Below are 18,442 nucleotides of genomic sequence, written 5' to 3'. Positions count from 1 at the left end.
CCCCACGTGACTCTTCAAATGTGATGTTGTAAAACTCCACCATTCTCTTCTGTAATATCCGCAGGTCCATAAAAATATTGTTGAAATCATCATATGCCATGTTTGCTCCATGGCCACTGTAAGTTTCTTTAATATGAAAGGGCTGTCCAAGATAGTCTCCTTGTGCCTCGTTAAGCTGAAGCCTCTCTTTCCAAACACTTGAGGCTGATGGTAGAAGTTTGGGTTTTATACCCTTCCTAACAAAGATGGATGAGACAGACTTTTGGATAGCCGAATATCCTCTTTTGCTTACACCAAGTGAATCAAGTGTGCCTTGTATCTCTTTTGCAGGCATTGAGTTCTCTGAAATAAAGCGGTCAACTACATTTCGTTGTAGGACCTTAAACTTCTTGTCATGTACTATATCTGCTGCCAGGCTTCTACTTATAAGTGGCTTCAATCTCTTTCCTATATTGACTTTGGGGTCAATGTTTTCCTTGTCAGGATAGATTGAATCTCTACATGAAGACAATGCATAAGTAAATAACAGAAAATTTGCTTCACTAACACTATTTAGGCACATGAAAACAATGCATAACAAGAAAAAACAAAAAGATTACTTAACTAAGACAATGTAGCCAACCAAGAAGCATCACCTTAATGCTCGGATTCTTTTCTTGAGACCTCCTGATGCAACCTGCAATGTTTCAAGATTGCGCAATTTCTTCTTTCGGATACGACCACCCAAGATGGTGTCCTTCATTTGACAACTTCGCACCTTTCCTTTCAGTTCTTGTACCTCTGTTTTCTGTTGCAAAATGGTAACCTGATCTGTAGAATGTAAATGTGAAAGGTGAACAATCTCACATTGTTGAGCTTAGAGAATGCTCTTGTAAGTTTCAGCTTCTCTTGTAAGTGATTTACAATAACCCAGAAGGCCCTTTTCTCCATCACCAGCAAAGGTCAATAAGCTTGTAGGATTGACAAACGGTGGAGACGCATTAGTCATTGGATTCTTAGGGTAGGGAGAGCCTCTCGTCCAGATATCTATGTGTTTAGCTCCTTGAGCTCTGAGCGTGTCTATGGAAGCGGGAGGTATATGTGTGTTTGTTTTACTGCGCTTAATCAATGGTTGGTACTCATTGTCCAAATCAATGTGAAGGTGATATTTGGCTCGTTTCTGGGTAACATTTGTGCCATTTGAGGAGTGCGCCATTAGCCAAATGTGCAGGTTTAATGGAAAGTGAATAACGGCTGCGGATTCATCCCTCCATGTTAACCTCATTCCCTCCATATTGACGAGGTTCATTCAATGCAACTGAAAAGAGGATTATCCCTCAATCACTACGAACGAATGTTCAGAAGAGTAAGGAATCTACTTAAAGTACACTTTTTGAACTTTTACTATGAAAGACCCAGCTCTTTTATTTGCCATTTTTTATAGAGAGAGAGTGCAAAAAATACATTTTCTTAGAAGGCCCTCCAAATGACCTCCGAAATTTCCTAATGGGGCATCTCTCTCTCTCTCTCTCTCTCTCTCTCTCTCTCTCTCTCTCTCTCTCTCTGCCAAGTTCTCACCTAGACTCTCATCCAATACATCCAAGTTCTTACCTGGACTCTCATCCAATACTCCAAATTCTAGGGTGTTCTTCCTTTCCCCTGGAACAAGCTGTACATATACCCCTCCTAGGTATTCTTATGAAGCTAGAGACTCTGTTGGTGGGCAAGATCTTCTTAACCTTACACTGACTTCCTCTCTCTCTCTCTCTCTCATAAAATGAGGCAATGAATAAATTTCATATCTAAAGTGTACAAACAAATAAACTATTGCTGCTCTAGATGATGGTGGATTAGAATGGTTCCACTCCAAAGTAACATTGAGGTTTGAATTTAGTGCGGCTTTACGTTTACACCTACCAAAAGCACTACTTTGAGGGCATCATCCTCACAAACTCCTCATAATTCAATTGTCCATCACCATCAACATCTGCCTGTCGAATAATTTTGTCAGCCTCTTCATCTATTAACTTTTGTCCTAGATTTTTCTCATGACTTATCACATGGCAAAGCCCTATATCATAAATAAACCCATTTTGGTCCTTATCAGAAACCTTAAATGCTTCTTTCTAATCCTCAGAGTGAGTATCCTTTATCTTGCGAGCCATCCGAGATAAGAACTCTAAACAATCGATCGTGCCATGATTATCAACATCCACTTCATTGATCATCTCCTGTAGCTCTGCTTCTATTGGGTTTTGTCCAAGTGAGCACATCATAGTACCAAGCTCTCTGGTGGTGATATTGCCATTGCCATCTTTGTCAGTGTAGATGAAAGCTTCTTTGAACTTTGAGATCTTCTATTCGCTCACTTGATCACCCATCGTGCCAGAGAAGGTACGCACAAAAGAGGGTGCAGAGATAGACAAAAGAAAGAATGGGGATCATAAGAAGAAGAATGACAAAGAATGGCAAGTTGTGAGGAGGATTATGTCTCCCCCCGAGCTTATGAAGATGGGGATCCCTTACTTGACTCTCTCTCTCTCTCTCTCTCTCTCTCTCTCTCTCTCTCTGAAAGTGGTCCAAAAACTCCTCAAAACAGTCCACGCACCGCGGATTGTTTTTTGGAGTTTTGAAATGCTTATCTATGACAAGAATGGAGAGATGGCATTCAGGGATGCTCGAGGTGGCAAGGACTAGAAAGCGGAGGTTTTTATAAAAAATAGGATGTATCATTTTACGTATTTTATGTGATGCACGATTGTGCCTGTAGGGGTGCGAATGTTTTCACATCATAATTGTTACGTTGCAATGGGAGGATGCCACAAGGTGAGTTCTGTGGGCGGTTCTCTCTCTCTCTCTCTCTCTCTCTCTCTCTCTCTCTCTCTCTCTCTCTCTCTCTCTCTCTCTCTCTCTACGGCCCATGAGACTCTGCATGTACCCGCTCACTTGTGCTGCTCAATGCACCGAAGGCCACAAATACTATACATAAAATGCCCTAGTAATGTCAACTGAAAGTGAAACCTATGGTGGGAAAAACTCTTGCAAAATCTTATGAGCAAAAGGAGTAGTATTGAGTGTGGTAGGCTTCGATGCTAGCTGTCTAATAAAATTGCAAGTTTTCTTCTAAGGTTTTCCACACGGCCAACATCTTGCGCTCTCTCTCTCTCTCTCTCTCTCTCTCTCACACACACACACACACACACACTCTCTCTCTCTCTCTCTCTCTCTCTCTCTCTCTCTCTCTCTCTCTCACTCACAATGAAGGGCACACATGAGCAGAAGAGGCAAAATTTGCATAGATGGGAGCAAGGATGTCGCTTGAGAAGGTGGGAACAAAGCTACAGCAATGTTGAAGTCTCACCCTTGGATGACAATGTGAAGACTATTCTCAATGTAGGTCACGATGAGCTTGAGAAGCCACCCGATGATGAGAGACTAGAGAAGGCTATAATAATTAGGAGGGACCTAGGTAGCATTCTAGACTGAGAGCGGGCGTGCTGCTAAATATATTTGAATGGTGACATGCATACAAGAATTATGTGTTGATGCTTTTATGATCCAGCCCACTGCTACCAACAACGATGGCGGGTGATATATTCTCTCTAAATAGGTCCAAAACTTCTTGAAAACAAGCCGCGGCGCCGCGGATTGTTTTAAGGAGTTTTCAAATGCAAAAGGGAAAAACTAAAGCCTCAAACATTCCCAAGCTGGCATGCTGGCCACCCACCTTTGCGCACTCTTTCTTGTCCCCTGCTGTCTGCCCGCATGCACTCCTTTCCTTCTCTCCTTGCTTTCCCACCTCTTATCATTGATGGACAAAGTCCCGCAAGCACATATACCCCAATGAGAAACGAGGATCCATCCATGGAGAGCGCAGCCTGTGATCACTAAGCTTTGCCATCGACGCACCTTATTTCAAGTCAAGCTAGTGCCTGTAATAGTCTACATGCTGTTGTCGTCGTGAGTCAGTGGAGGCGAAAGCTAGGGAGGACACCAGAATCGCCAGGAGCAGGGGCCCAAGACTACGGTGGTAGCCCTCGATCAAAGCGAGCAGAGCCTGTACGCCCTAAGCTGAGCTCTGCAAACCATCAACTTCCGGGCTTCTTCTCCTACATGCCAAATCGTTGCCCCAGCCTCTGGCTTCCCACACAGAGAGAGAGAGAGAGAGAGAGAGAGAGAGAGAGAGAGAGATCCACTGGAATCCCCCGACATGCAGAAATTTCTATCAATTCAACTGCACACAGATGCATACTTCCAAAACCTCCTCAAAACAGTCCGCGGCGCCGCGGATTGTGCCGCGGCGGACTGTTTTGAGGAGTTTTAAAATGCATACTAAATCCGATTTCTTCTCAGATTCCCTGCGATATCTCCTCCTCCTCTTTTCCTCGTGTACCCAGATCCTTGTGTCCTCCCCTCCCAAAGTCAAATCACACACCTCCTGCAAACTCTGCGTACACCTACTCCGAGTCGTTTACTCGGCCTCCCTTCTAACTTTCCGCAACTCAATTCTTTGAGCACAAACCTCGTGCAGCAGAGAGAGAGAGAGAGAGAGAGAGAGAGAGAGAGAGAGAGAGACCCCAAGTGAAGAAATACTTTCCGTGATGCAGTGCTCTCCACCTAGTTGCAAACTACTCGAGAGAAAGAGAGACAAAGATCCATCCAGAATCGTCTTTTGACAATGGTGGGCGGTGGCTTAATGAACCTGTTTGGAAGGCGGTGCAGAGAGAGAGAACTATTGAGAGATAGATAGATAGATTTTATTATCGTCCTCGGAGGTCAAATATGACCTATGGGACCAAAGTTACATGTGATGTAGTATGTGTATGGCTGATGAGTGACTCTCGATGCTCCAAAATTGTAGTGATGAGAGTCGCAATGGAGAGCCCACACTTTGGCTGGGAGAGGAAAGTGTGTAGGTCTAAGTTATGGCTGAAAATGTGAGAGAAGCAAGTTCGGATGTGATCAAAAGCTGAGCACTTTAGAAGTGTGTGGTACTCAGACTCTCGAACTTGCAGTGAGCATAATGTGCACAATCGATTTGACTCTTCTCCATTGCCCCAACGCCCTATCTCGCATCGAAGGAAATGGGAGCTAAGCCGAATTGCTGCGATAGTGTGTATCGCGGACAAGGGAATAGGCTCAAGCATGTAAGTGTGAGTACGGTTTCCTCTCTCAGCGAAGAACATGGTTTTGTAGTTGGGGGCAATATAGGTGGTGTAATGTATGAAGCGTGACCCACCGGATTTCTCCCAAGCCGTAATACATTGGCGTTGTAGAAAAGCTTCATTCACTTGAGAGTCAATTGAAGCATCATGTAGCAAGTGTAATGCATCCCATCTCCCAAACCACTTCTTTATGTCTTGCATCCATCCCGTGCTCAAGATCTTGCTTTTATGCGTCTTTTGAACTTTTTTGCTTGCTTCCCATGCAATTGTAGGAAGTCGATGTGAGGGGTTTTGACGCATCTTTATCATGTACTCCACAACCCTTTCCATGCCCATAACCTCAATTGGAAGAGATCCCGACTCAAGAAGTAGGAGCATATATGGTGTTTGTGTCTTAACTTGGAGAAAGTTTGTAAGAAAATGCTTTTGGACATTCTCAAACTCTTTCCAAGTAGACTTTGAGATGCTCCCGCCCCACACTTCAACTCCATAAAGAAGAACCGGTGTCACCAATGCATCAAAAAGATACTTCTTGAGAACCCAACACTTGATGTTTCCCGCATTACACATGTTCTCAAATGCATAATATGCTCTCTTTCTCGCTTCCAAACGACGCATAGCACATTCATGCCACTTGTGATTGGATGGAACCTCAAGGCCAAGGTACTTAAAGCTCTCAACAACTTCAAGTGTCTCGTTGTTGTACACAATGCATGGCTTCTCCTTATGGTTGGTTTTCACAAGCATAACCTTTGTTTTGGATTCATTTACAATCAGCCCACTATGCAAGCAAAAGTTCTCAAGGACAACCATAAGCTTTTGTGCATCTTCTAAAGTGTGTGCTAGAAGCACTACATCATCCGCATACAACAAAAGCATGATTACCGCATTGCAAATAATGACCTCTTCAATGCCTTCTTCTTGCATAAAGTCAAGTACCATTTGTTCCAATTGATCGATGCATAGACCAAAGAGAGTTGGTGACAATGGACATCCTTGTTTAACCCCAATAGTGCTTACAAAAATTTCTGAAATTTCTCTTCCCATGCGCAATTGACAAATCACCTTCTCATAGATTCGAGAAACCGCAAGCATAAACTCACTTGGCACTTGGAGTTCTTCCATCCTTCTCCACAAATTGTTACGTGGAATCATATCAAAGGCTTTCTTAAAGTCCACAAAACAACAATACAATCGCTTGCCTTTCAACCAACTTTCCTCCATGAGAACACTAAGAGTGACAAGATGATCAATGGTGCTATGGCATCGACGAAAACCCGTTTGTCCCTTTGCACGCTTGTCATTCTCTTCAGCCCAATCACTCAATTTCATCTCCATTATGCACCCAAACAACTTTGCCATAAGAGACCCAATCCTTATAGTCCGGTAGTTGCTTACATTCTTTACATCCCCTCCTTTATGCAAAGGCTTAACCCAATTAGTACTCCAATCATAAGGCATACCATGTTGAAGTGCAAGGTTGAACATATCACACATCCACTCATGGGTAAAATCTCCCGTCCATTTGATCATCTCCGGCTTGATACCTTGAAGATCTCCCGCTTTACGAGTGGCCAACTTTTCAAGCCCACCGCATACATCCTCAATAGTAAAAAAAGACGGCATACATGGGAGTGAACCATAAAATGGAATTTTTTCAGTATTTGCTTGCTCATATAATTGCCTACAATGTGTGTACATATCCACTAGACTCAAGTTACCAAAATTCTCAACCCGCTTGCCTCTCAAGTTTCTCCAAAATCTTCCACATGCATGTGCCTTTTCTTGTACTTGAAATTCTTGTTGCTTTACTTCCCATCTTCTTCTCTTCTTTTGAATCAATGCCTTGTATGTATGCAAATGACTTTGATAGTTGTCTTTGTCCATAGTTGCATCAAGCTTTATCAAGGACTTTCGAGCATCTTGACATTCTTTATCAAACCACCTTTTGCGTGATCTATCTTTGTTGATACCATGGAGATGCTTTATGGAAAAGCATTCTTCCACACAAGAACAAATATCTTTCTTGAAAGCTTCCCATTTAGTTTCCAATGGTGCATCACATTGAAGCTTTGTCATCCATAATTTTTGCTCAACCATTTCAATGTACATTGGTGCCCGTTTGAAATCCATACATAGTGATAACTTCTCTTTCCTTTGGCTGAGATTATCATGCTTAGTTGCTTCTCCACATGAAAGGTCAATACATAAGGTGCGATGGTCGGGTTCCGGGGTCCATTGACCAAACATAAAACTCTTTATGCGATACATGATGGCTTCAGAGAGTAGCATATAGTCAATCACACTATCCCCATTATGTCTCCTACATGTAAATCCATTGGTTCCACTCCACAAAGATACACCATTGGCAATGAGCATACCCGTGCTATTACACATGTGTAAAAGTAACTTTCCATAGTGATCCGGCTCTTTCTCATCCATTGAAGTACGATCATACAAGTGAACTTCCTCCAACTCCCTTGAAATGTATGGCATATCAAATTGTTGAGTATCATGTTGCAATGTTTTTGTGCAATCATTCATATCCCCAAATACAATAACATCACCTTCACCTTTGAAATAAGCAATGTCCTCTTCCAAATCAGAAAATGGTTGATCTCTATCCATGCAAGCATAAAAGGGAGAATCATGATGAGGAATGTAGCAACCGGCTACAAAAATGGGTGCTCTTTTTGGTGTCATAATTTTCAGCCATACATAACGTTTGTACTTGTCATCTTTTACAATTGATACAAAATCTTCCAATCCTTTCTTAACCATACATGCTAACCCTCCTTGTCCTCTTCGTTGCTTGAGATTATTTGACCACATCAACAAATGTACATTGTAATCCTCCAAGCCGTTAATCCTTTGTGTATCATGCTCCCAAGTTTCAACAAGAAGTACAACATCGGCTTTGCTTGTTAGTTCATCAATGCCAACCCCCGCATTCCATGGGTATCCATTACAATTCCAAAAGCATATTTTCAATTGTAATTCGGTCTCATAGGTCACGCATCCCTATTTTCTTGAGAGACTTTCCTCCTCCTTGGGCACATTTTCTTCATGAGAGATCTCCTTGTTTTTATTATTCTTTTCCTCATATGCCTTGCGACGCATATTTTGTTGCTTAATAGTGCAATCTTCACATAAAAAACATTTTGTATCCCTCAAATAGATCCAACTATTATCAAGGATAATCTTTCGCTTGGTCTCATCCGGCATGGTGCATACAATTGGCCGTTCTCCCGAGCGAGGAGCTCCTTGCTTCCCCACTCTATGTGCTCCATAGACCATAACTCCGAACATGCCAAAGTGGGTTTTGAAGAAATCTTCAATAACAATGACAAGAGAAGGAGGTGTCTCTAACTTCTCTTCGGGAATTCCACGAATAACAATGTTCTTGGAACGTCGCTCCCGTTCCTTCAACTCCTCCACATCCACATTCTCAACATTCTTTGTTTGAACCATAGCTTGCATGAGTGAGGAATTAGAAACCACATTGCTACCACATACATCAGCCCAAGACTTGTTTGTGCATACATTTTTCATGTCGCATACATCCCAGCTCATAGGGTCAAATTTCTCCTCTTTCAATACATGGTCATGCTCTACTTTGCTCATCCGCTCCTTCAAAGCATTCAAGTCGACAAGAGAGCGTTTACATTCCTTGACTTCCTCTTCAAGTTGCATCAAACGTGTTGTTTGCATCTCAAGTGTCCTCTTGAGATTCTCATTCTCAACCACAAGTACCCTTAGTGTGCCATTCTCCATTGCAAGTGCTCGTAAGTCTTCGCCTTGTTTGTTTACGGTCTCTTGCAATGATACCAAGTACGCCATGATCATGGTTTCCGATGTCGTTGGTTGGGTGGTTGTGTTGCTATCTCCACACTTAGGAGATTTTGGATCATTTTCCACAATGGTTGTGGACCTTGTTGAAGAAGAAGAACCCTTGCGAGTGCCGGAAGACATTGTATGTAAAATAGCAGATGAGAATCAATTTTGTTGAACCTGTTCACTTCCAAAATGCTGCTATAGAAATGCCTTCCATAACTCTGAAAATTTCTGTCTTTACATCAATGCGTAGAGGACTTCGTGCTCTTCGATTGAGGCTATAGATCACCCAAATCGGAGTTCGGATGAAGAAGTTATGATCAAAAGAGTGGACTGCTGTCTACTAGGTCAAAAAACGGCTGCGTTTTTTGAGAGAGAGAGAGAGAGAGAGAGAGAGAGAGAGAGAGAGCGAGCTTTCTAGGTCGGAGGAGAAAGCCTTCGATGTCATTTCCGTCAGAGTCCAGAGTAGGGGAGCTGCAAATCGTGCCCTCCATTCAGTGGTAAATCAGGTAATCTATGCCTAAAGCCATGGATGAGTGCCACATCACCAGAGGGAATAAATCTCCAATCATTGGCGCCTCTAGTTTTCAACGTCCCGTAATTTGCATGCAGTCGTTGTCGACGTTCATAATCTGCCTCGGATCGCATTCTCTGCCCGTAACACTCACCACGTCGCTGTATCTCGCCCCCCTCCCTTGGACTGTGATGACCGGGAACGGTTGTTTAGTGACCATTCCCTGTTTAAATCGGGCTCCTGGCCTCCGTCGGTCGCCCTGATTAAAACAAGGAATGGTCACTAAACGACCATTCCCTCCACCAATTTTTTTAAATCGTTCAGCCATATTTTACTAGATGCATATTGATGCATTAGAATCTTCATAAATGCAGGTGAAGGTTTCGTTGAAGCCTACTAAAATCCTCACAATGCACATCGTTTGGATGTAACATCGGGTCATTGATCTCTATCCAAGACTATGAGACATAATGTACTCGCTTAAGCCGGTTCACTGCATGCCCGTCCCCTCTCTAAGCCCTTGCATATTGAAAAAAGCCTAGTGCTCCGTGTGCCATGTTGTTGGTCTTCATTCCACTCACCTCTTGGCCTAGTCCTTCAATGCCATGCAACTCCACCCTCAGCTCACAAGCCTTCTATTTTGATTTTGTTTTTTATGAACCCTTTCACTTCAAATGTTAAGCATCCTCTTAGATACCTCTCAATAGAAGTGCATTCGCATGCTGAGGCAGTAGAGCTTTGTTGATGCAGGTGATTTTGTTGAGCTTCCATTGATTTCGTTGCGAACATTGTCTTTGTGTTGTCTTGTTCTTCTTCACTCCATCGCAAAAGATGAGAGAGAGAGAGAGAGAGAGAGAGAGAGAGAGAGAGAGAGAGGGGCATAGTTTTGCCAACTCTGCCAAAATTGGCAGAGTTGAACTCTCGCTTGCAACGTTTTCACTAGGTAGCAAAGCATGCTCAGGCCATCAAAACACTACCATGCTCAGTGTGAAAATCCGCTCTAAAGCACCCCATACATAAATTTCCACTTGTATTGCCCAGAATCTCCACAGATTCCTCTAGTGGAGATTCCTCTTCTTGCTTGCTTGATCCCTTTAAAAAAATGTCGTCACTTGAAAAAAAATCTTGTTTTTTCTCAACTCCATGAGGCACTATTGCTACCTCCAAGGCATCGTGTTTTGCACTAGCATGTTCGCTCTCGTGTGTCGTGTTTTGCCTTGGCCAATTGCGTGCCCCACCTCGTGCCACCTTCCTCTCCTTGCTCATCGTCTTGTCACCCACCACCTATGATATTATCTTAAGTTATCATGAGAGAATTTCTCCAAACTCTCTTCAATGATTTATATTCAAGAATTGTAGGCACATACTCCTATTTTTCTCTACTAAAAATATCTATTAATGATGAGATTCCTTTTTACGAAAACTGCTAGGTTAACAACAAAACTTTGGAATTTCACAAGATTCTTTAAAAGAAATCTTATTGGATTTCATAGACTTGTGTCTCATGGGATTTTAGTTATCGTCTTCCACTACATACCCCTATGCCCAACAACTCGTGAAGGCTCACGAGAGAACAAGAACGAGAGCGAGAGAGAGAGAGAGAGAGAGAGAGAGAGAGAGAGAGAGAGAGAGAGAGAGAGAGAGAGAGAGAACCTCTTGGTTGCTTCCTTGGAGTCTGGCATGAAGGATGTCTAGCATGCTTAGATAGAGGATGGTAACAAATCTCCTAATCGTTAGCCTCCAACATAGTAAAAGATAAAGACTTTTAACATATTTTGTGAGCGATGGAATACATGTTTATTCCTTCTAATGGGGAATAAAACAAAATTGGAGACACTATCTAGGGCAATTCTTATCCACAAAAAATATCCAAATTTTGGTAGACAATGCTCCAGACAATTTTTATATGTCTATGTATCAAAATTTGGAAGGATGCATCAATTTTTATACTTTAATGCATAAAATTCTATCAAGTTCTTTTGTCAAGACAATCTTGAAATCTGACATAGATTTCTCAAAAGTACACCAAAGGTAAGCATTTTTGTGATGCCTTGAATAGAGAGTGAGAAAGAGAGAGAGGGAAGCCTCATTGGGTTGGTACATAACCATGTAGTGCGACTACTTTTTAGTTATCAAGAAACCGAGTGTAATTTTAATCTCATCCATTTTTTAAGCGGATTTTCTTCTTGAAATCTAGTTTGGTTTTTGAGTTTTAAGCTAGTGATAATATCTTAAAGATTCTTTTTTAAAAATGCTCTAGTACACAACAGTGGTAGATACACCTAAACAAGTTACAAATAGTCTTCATGTGGTGTAGAGTGCCTTTTGAGTCTATATGAGATGGTAGCGTTAGGCAGTTGACTCTTGAGCCTTGGAGGAGAGTCATAGGGAATGTGTGTGATTTTTGCTACTATTTTGATCATCGCGGCTCCACAAAAAATCAAGAAGAGGGAGTGGTGGTCAGTGGTGTGCCTACACTTGGGCTACCAGGATTTCATGCTCCATTTAGAGTGACCTATTGTCAACTCATATGGTAGATTTTGAACAAAAGTCATCCAAGTGAAACAATGCACCTATTAGGCACTTGTAACGCATGTAATGTGCTATTTCGTGGGTCCACACGATCAACATGGACAGACTAGAGAATATCTTGTCTAAAACTAGTGTTCAATTGCTTCAAGTGTCTAGTCTTTCTGGTGGGTCTTGCTCGGTTTTACCATTTGCTTGATAAAGCTCGCTCGGTGTATGGTAAGACTCCTGTATCACACAATAGTGCATGGCGAGCTCAGGGGGGGGACAGTAGCAAGACACATCACACGTTTTCATCGATATTTTCAAAAAATTAAAACGAACATTTGATTACAAATTTGATGGACATATCCGTCAACTTTGACGACATTCGTTAGTGTTTTTTCCTCCATGGTTCCTCAAGCTTGCTCAAACTTTAGCTCGAGCCTTGTTGCCTTTGACGAATTGTTGCTTGTGGTTGTAAAAGAACTATCAAGGCTAGTCTTCGGAAAGATTCTTGTAGGTCACGGCTATACTCATCACCAGCGAAGATCTTCCCATGTACTTTAAGTATCAAGGGACGTTTAGGTCTTCCCTCTATGATTTCAAAAGGTGCCTTTCCCGCAAAAGAAAGGACAATATTATTGTACGCACACTCTACAAGAGGTAAGTACTTTTTCCATTGTGAGTGTTGATCTACTTCTGTAACATAAAACTTTAGTAGATCACATATCGTAAGATTGGCTATCTCACTTTGGCCACCTGTTTGTGGGTGATAGGCCAAAGAAAAATTCAATCTTGTACCTAGGTTTTCAAAGAGACTTTTCCAAAAACTAGTGGTCATTCTAGGATCTCTATCTGACACCATGGATGTTGGCAATCCATGGTGTTTGAAAATTTGAGATATGAAGAGAGTTGCCATTTGGCATGCCTTAATAATCTTTTTGACAGGAATCAAGTGTGCTTGCTTGCTAAACCTGTCGAATATTGTCCATATTCCCATGGATAGACTTGGGTAATCAAAAGATAAAATCCATAGATATACTCTCCTATTGTGAATTAGGGATTGGCAATGGCTAGAGTAATCCAGGTTTCTTCCGTTTATCATACTTAGTATTTTGGCATACCACACATTTTGAAACATACTCTTGTATGTCCACTTTCATGGTAGGCCAATAGAAATACGTCTCTACTCCTCAAAGAGTACGTTAAATGCCTTTATGCCCCACATAGGGAGGAGCATAGGATTTATACATGACTTTGTCACAAAGGGAGTGGGTAACACATAGCCTATTTCCATGGAGAAGATAACCATCATGCATAGTGAATGGTTCCTCTTTCTTCCCCAAAGAAAGGGCTGACATTATGTCTTTAAAGTCGAGGTCAGTAGCATACTCATCTATCATAGAAGAAAGATCATTGTGAGTTCCTATAGACACCGCATTAACTTTTCGTTGTCGTCATGAAAGTGCATCGGCCACTTGATTGTGCTTACTGCCAATGTGAGAAATATGAAAAAAGATTGCAAAAGAAAATTTTCCCACCTCATTTGTTTGTCGAAAAGCTTGGTTTGCGTCATGAAGTACTTGAGACTTTGGTGGTCTATTCATAAAATAAATGGAGTCCCCAATAGATAGTGTTTCCATGTGTCTAGGACATGTATAATAGCTAAAAGCTCTTTCTCATAAATTCCCAAGACCTATTCATCCGTATTGAGCCTTTATCTCTCATACGCTATTGTATTCCCTTCTTGAAGCAAGACTGCTCCAAGGAAATCACCACAAGCATCACATTGGACCTCAAATGGCTTTGAGAGATCTAGAAGCATAAGAAGTGGTTGGGAGGTAAGCTTCTCTTTGAGTTTTTCAAAAGCATTTTTCTCCTTAGTAGTCCATGAATACTTAGCGTTCTTCTTTATTAAGTCATGTAATGGTCTTTCTATTTGAGAGAATTTTGCTATGAAGTGTCTATAGTATGCACACATACCAATAAATCTTCTTTTATTACTTCCAACTTTGATGGATCCATATGGATACCATCTTGCAAGATAATATGACCTAAGTATTGAATCTCTTGAAGGAAAAACTTGCTTTTCTTTTTATTGAGAAAAAGCTTGTTCTCCCTCAATGCTTGAAAAATCACTTGAAGATGCTGCTTTTGTTCTTCCAAGGACTTGGAGTAGATGATGATATCATCAAAGAACACTCTAGTGCATTTGCGTTAGGGTCTAAATATTTTTTCCATTAAATGATTGAACGTGGCTAGTGCATTATTCAAGCCAAAAAGCATGACTAGATATTCATAAAGACCAAATGTTGTACGAGACATGATCTTTAGGATATCTTCATCCACTATCCTTGTTTGATGATAGCCACTTTTAAGGTCAATCCTACTGAAGTAGGTAGAGCCTTGTAGCTTATCAAACAAATCTTCTATGCCACGCATGAGAAATCTGTTTTTGATAGTGATATGGCTTAGTGATCTATAATCCACACACATACAGTATGTACCATCTTTCTTTTGCACTAAAAGGACTGGAGAACAAAAGGGACAGGAGCTAGGCCTCATCATCCCTTTGCCTACCAATTCTTGTACTTGCTTCATGATCTCCTCTTGTTGATCTTGGGAAACTCAATAAGGAGGCTTGTTAGGCGGTGAGCTTCTTGGTAGGAGCTCAATTTGATGGTCATCATCCCCTCATTTTGGAGGTAAGTCCATAGAGATATCATCGATGAACTCATCTTGGAATCCTTTTAGAAAATTAGACAAGCCTAACTCTTCTTGATTCCTACCATTTATGTTTGATGAAACATTAGAACCTTTTAGGGACTCTTTGACAAAATTCATTTATGCAAAAACTAAGCTCTTCATTGATTTATCAAAAGCATGCGGATTTACAAGTGGTATAGTATGGTCAGACTCACTAGCATCTATATACATGCTCTTTTCTCTGTAGGTGAAGTAGATTCTCCTTTTAGGGAACTTCATGTTGGCAGCCATGCGATTGAACCATGGTTCTCCTAGGATAGCATCCTCATGTTGGAGAGGAGAGATGAAAAAGTTTTCATTGTCGACGTAGCTTTGGACATGAAGCCTCAATTTCCCAATTAAGGGAGTAATGGAGGCTTGTTGTCCCTTGAAAGCTATATTAGCCGTTATAGTAACTCCCATCTCAAAAGCTTGAATGCCCAGCTTGTTAGCCAACTCCATTGATATGAAATTGTGTGAGTAGAGCCAAGGTCAAACAAGATGAAGGAATCATGCTCCCTTACCTTTCCCTAATCATAGGAGAGGGGTGATCCTTTGCAATGAGCATCCTCTTTTGGAGCTTCGATAGTGGAAACTCTAGGAGTGTCATTGTGGGCATATCTCTTGGGGCAAGAATGATAACCATGTCCTTGCTCCCCACACTTAAAACATTTATGGTCCTTGCAAAAAGCTTCAATCTCTTCAGGAAAGAGTTTGTTTTTACCTTTGTAAACTCCCTTTTCCTTGGACCAATTGTTGTTGTTGTTGCTGTTGTTGGAGCTGCCTTGGGAAGAATTTTGGGCATTGTTTTTTTCCCTTTACATCACTTTTGTCTTTGTTTTCCATGGACTTGACATTTTGACTAGCCCCTTGTTGTTAATTGATGCGGGAAGCATTCATGGTGTGGTGGATTATTTTGGTGATAGAACTAGGCCATTGGGAGTTGACGTACTTGGCCATCTCTTCAGGCAATCCCTCACAGAATTGTTTCTTTTTCTTGGCAAAGTCTATCTTTTGGAAGACAGTAGCCTTGAGTTGTAAATCCCAAAACTTGTCCAGGTAAGCTTCAAACTCCTCCATTTGGTAAGCACTTTGTCCTTTGCATTGCTTGCACGGAACATGATGGAAACTCATAGGGTTTTCCATGTCTTTGGGGCTTAGCCGTTGCCATGAATGCTAGCCCACCATTGATAGGCCAATTTTTGGAAGTGCATAGCTACATGGTGTAGCTTGGAGGACTTTGTGAATACCTCTCCAAAGGCCACATCAAATTGCTAGATGAAGGCCAAAACTTTCTTGGTAGCACCAAAGGTGCCATCATAGGTGAGAAAAAGGATACTCTTCCCTCTCTCTTTGAGTTTCTTGAGATTTTGTGACCTTTGCCATGCAAGATAAGATTTGCGATGTCCTCCCCTCTTGTATTCTCTAGGAGAATAGCCATAGCTTTTGTCGGAAGAGGAGGAAGGTGAAGAAGAAGGAGAAGAGGGTGACCTCTGTCTTGCCCTTTTCTTCCTTTGTTTCCTCTCTTCCCTTTCAGAGTGATAAGGAGAAGGACCAAAAACTGACTTTGCAATCTTTGCCATGATTCTGTGGATTGACTATTTCCTCTTGGGAGGGGTTGTTGACCGTCAAGATCGACGTCTTCATGGAGCCACATCTTTAGAGGAACTTAGGGATTCATTACTTTCTTGTTCTTTGGATTCCTCCTCTTGTATGGGAGAGAGTCTTCTTTGGGGGTCTCATTAAGAGGCCTCCTAAACTCTCTCTCCTCTTGAAGAGGAAGGGAAATCCCATAAGCGCGAAGTTGTTGAGTAACTTTCGCTTGGTACCCTCAAAAACCTTAGTCGCTACTCTTCTTTACCTTTAAAAATCAATTATCAAGTAGCCACACCCATGGTTTAGACACTGTTGATTGCAAAGGTTAGTGGAGAGGGTTTAACATTTCTCATTTGATTATGGTTCCTGTTGAGATTTCTTGTAGCTCAATAATGGTTAATCCAAAGCCAAGCCACGAGAGGCTCCAATATTAACAGTGTATCTCAAACTAAGTCCTTCTCAACCAAGAAAATAGATCCTTGTCCCACTTACCCTATTGCAATAAACAGGTGAAACATTTCATGGAAAACTTAAGGACCTCTCTTCTTAAACAAGAAAAGAGAAACCAATAGCTTTAATACCAATGTAATGGAAATGTCCTATGAACTTTGAGGATAGCGGAATTAAGATAATTAAAGAGAACATTTTTGTGAGACTACTTTGAGAACATAGAGGGTAAACTTAATTGATGGTAGAAACATAACCATAGTACTTAATTAACTTGGCATGAACAATATTATTGCAAGAGAGATAGTTTATAGAACTTGACAATAATTGAGGACTAGATTTATGTGGAGCCGGTCCCCCCTCCAATAGGCTTTTGTATTATAGATTCTCTCATTAAGAGAGACTTGGTACAATCCAATCTTTGTGTTCCTTGCGACCTAGGTGATGCTATGAAGATGGAAAGATTCATGCATCAGGAGCATAACATAGACTTTGTAAAAAGAATTAACTATCCCCAAATTCAATCCCAAGGCCTCAAACACCTTCAAAGGTGGAGAGAGCTAGCAGGGAATGAGGGTAGGGAAGAGGAAGAAGAAACATTCATAGGAGAAATAGATATTTCCTCACTTATCATCACTCTTCTTGCTAGCATACATAATAGCATAGTAATGAAGATGGAGAAGATGGCAAGCTAAAGCATTGAAGCATGGCTCTTGGTTGGATTTGCATTCCATAGCCAAGAGTGTTGGTGTAGGCTCTCAACTTCTCTACTAGCTTGGAGAAGGAGATGGACCTCTTTCACTTTGCACTTCACACAATGTGTGTGTGTGTGTGTGTGTGTGTGTGTGTGTGTGTGTGTGTGTGAGGGATTTCATTCACATCTTCACGTGAAGTGTGAAGTGGTAATAGCTCATGTTATTAACACTCCATGGGGGGTGTTAATAACACTCCATGGGGGGTGTTAATAACAACAAATTTGCAATGACTTGCTAAAATCAGGAGTTCTTGTTTGCCCGTGAAGCTATTTGAGTTGCCCGGCGGGCTCGACATTTTCTCCATTTTTTGCAAAGAGGAGCCACATTTTGAGGAGCCTATATAAACAGTGGTCCATTCTCTTAGACAACCATTTTTCCACACTCTCTAGAGTCCTCACTAGCTAAAATTTGAGACCCTTGAGCTTTATCATATAACTTTTTTGCAATTTTTTCCCACGATAAGAACATCTACAAATAGCTACCTCCCCTGGGTGTTTATCCACCTGGAAACAGGTTTGGGTAGGGAGCATCCTCGTGGATGTTTTAGGTGGTGCAAGTGCTTGGGTCTCATTTCTATTGTTGGAATGGAGCACTCCTCATCACTACACCTGCGTCCTTGTATTTTATGACTAGTTACCTCCCTTGGGTGTCTATCCTCCTGGAAACGAGTTTGGGTAGGGAGCATCCTCGTGCATGGTTTAGGTGGTGCAAGTGCTTGGGGCTCATTTCTATTGTTGGAATGGAGCATTCCTTATCACTACACCGGCGTACTTGTATTTTATGACTAGTTACCTCCCTTGTGTGTCTATCCGCCTGGAAACGGGTTTGGGTAAGGAGCATCCTCGTGGATGGTTTAGGTGTTGCAAGTGCTTGGGGCTCATTTCTATTGTTGGAAT

At 41.6% G+C, this 18,442-nt stretch overlaps 1 pseudogene; it reads right to left on the bottom strand.

Moving 5' to 3' along the window:
- Positions 1-1,904: 1,904 nt before the first annotated feature.
- LOC147427590 (uncharacterized) lies at positions 1,905-2,360 on the bottom strand (annotated as a pseudogene).
- Positions 2,361-18,442: the final 16,082 nt, after the last annotated feature.

The sequence above is a fragment of the Adiantum capillus-veneris genome, chromosome 23 (assembly GCF_014529385.1).
Source record: "Adiantum capillus-veneris isolate H3 chromosome 23, ASM1452938v2, whole genome shotgun sequence".
Classification (NCBI taxonomy): Eukaryota; Viridiplantae; Streptophyta; class Polypodiopsida; order Polypodiales; family Pteridaceae; genus Adiantum; species Adiantum capillus-veneris.
This window is presented reverse-complemented; position numbering and strand designations above follow the sequence as displayed.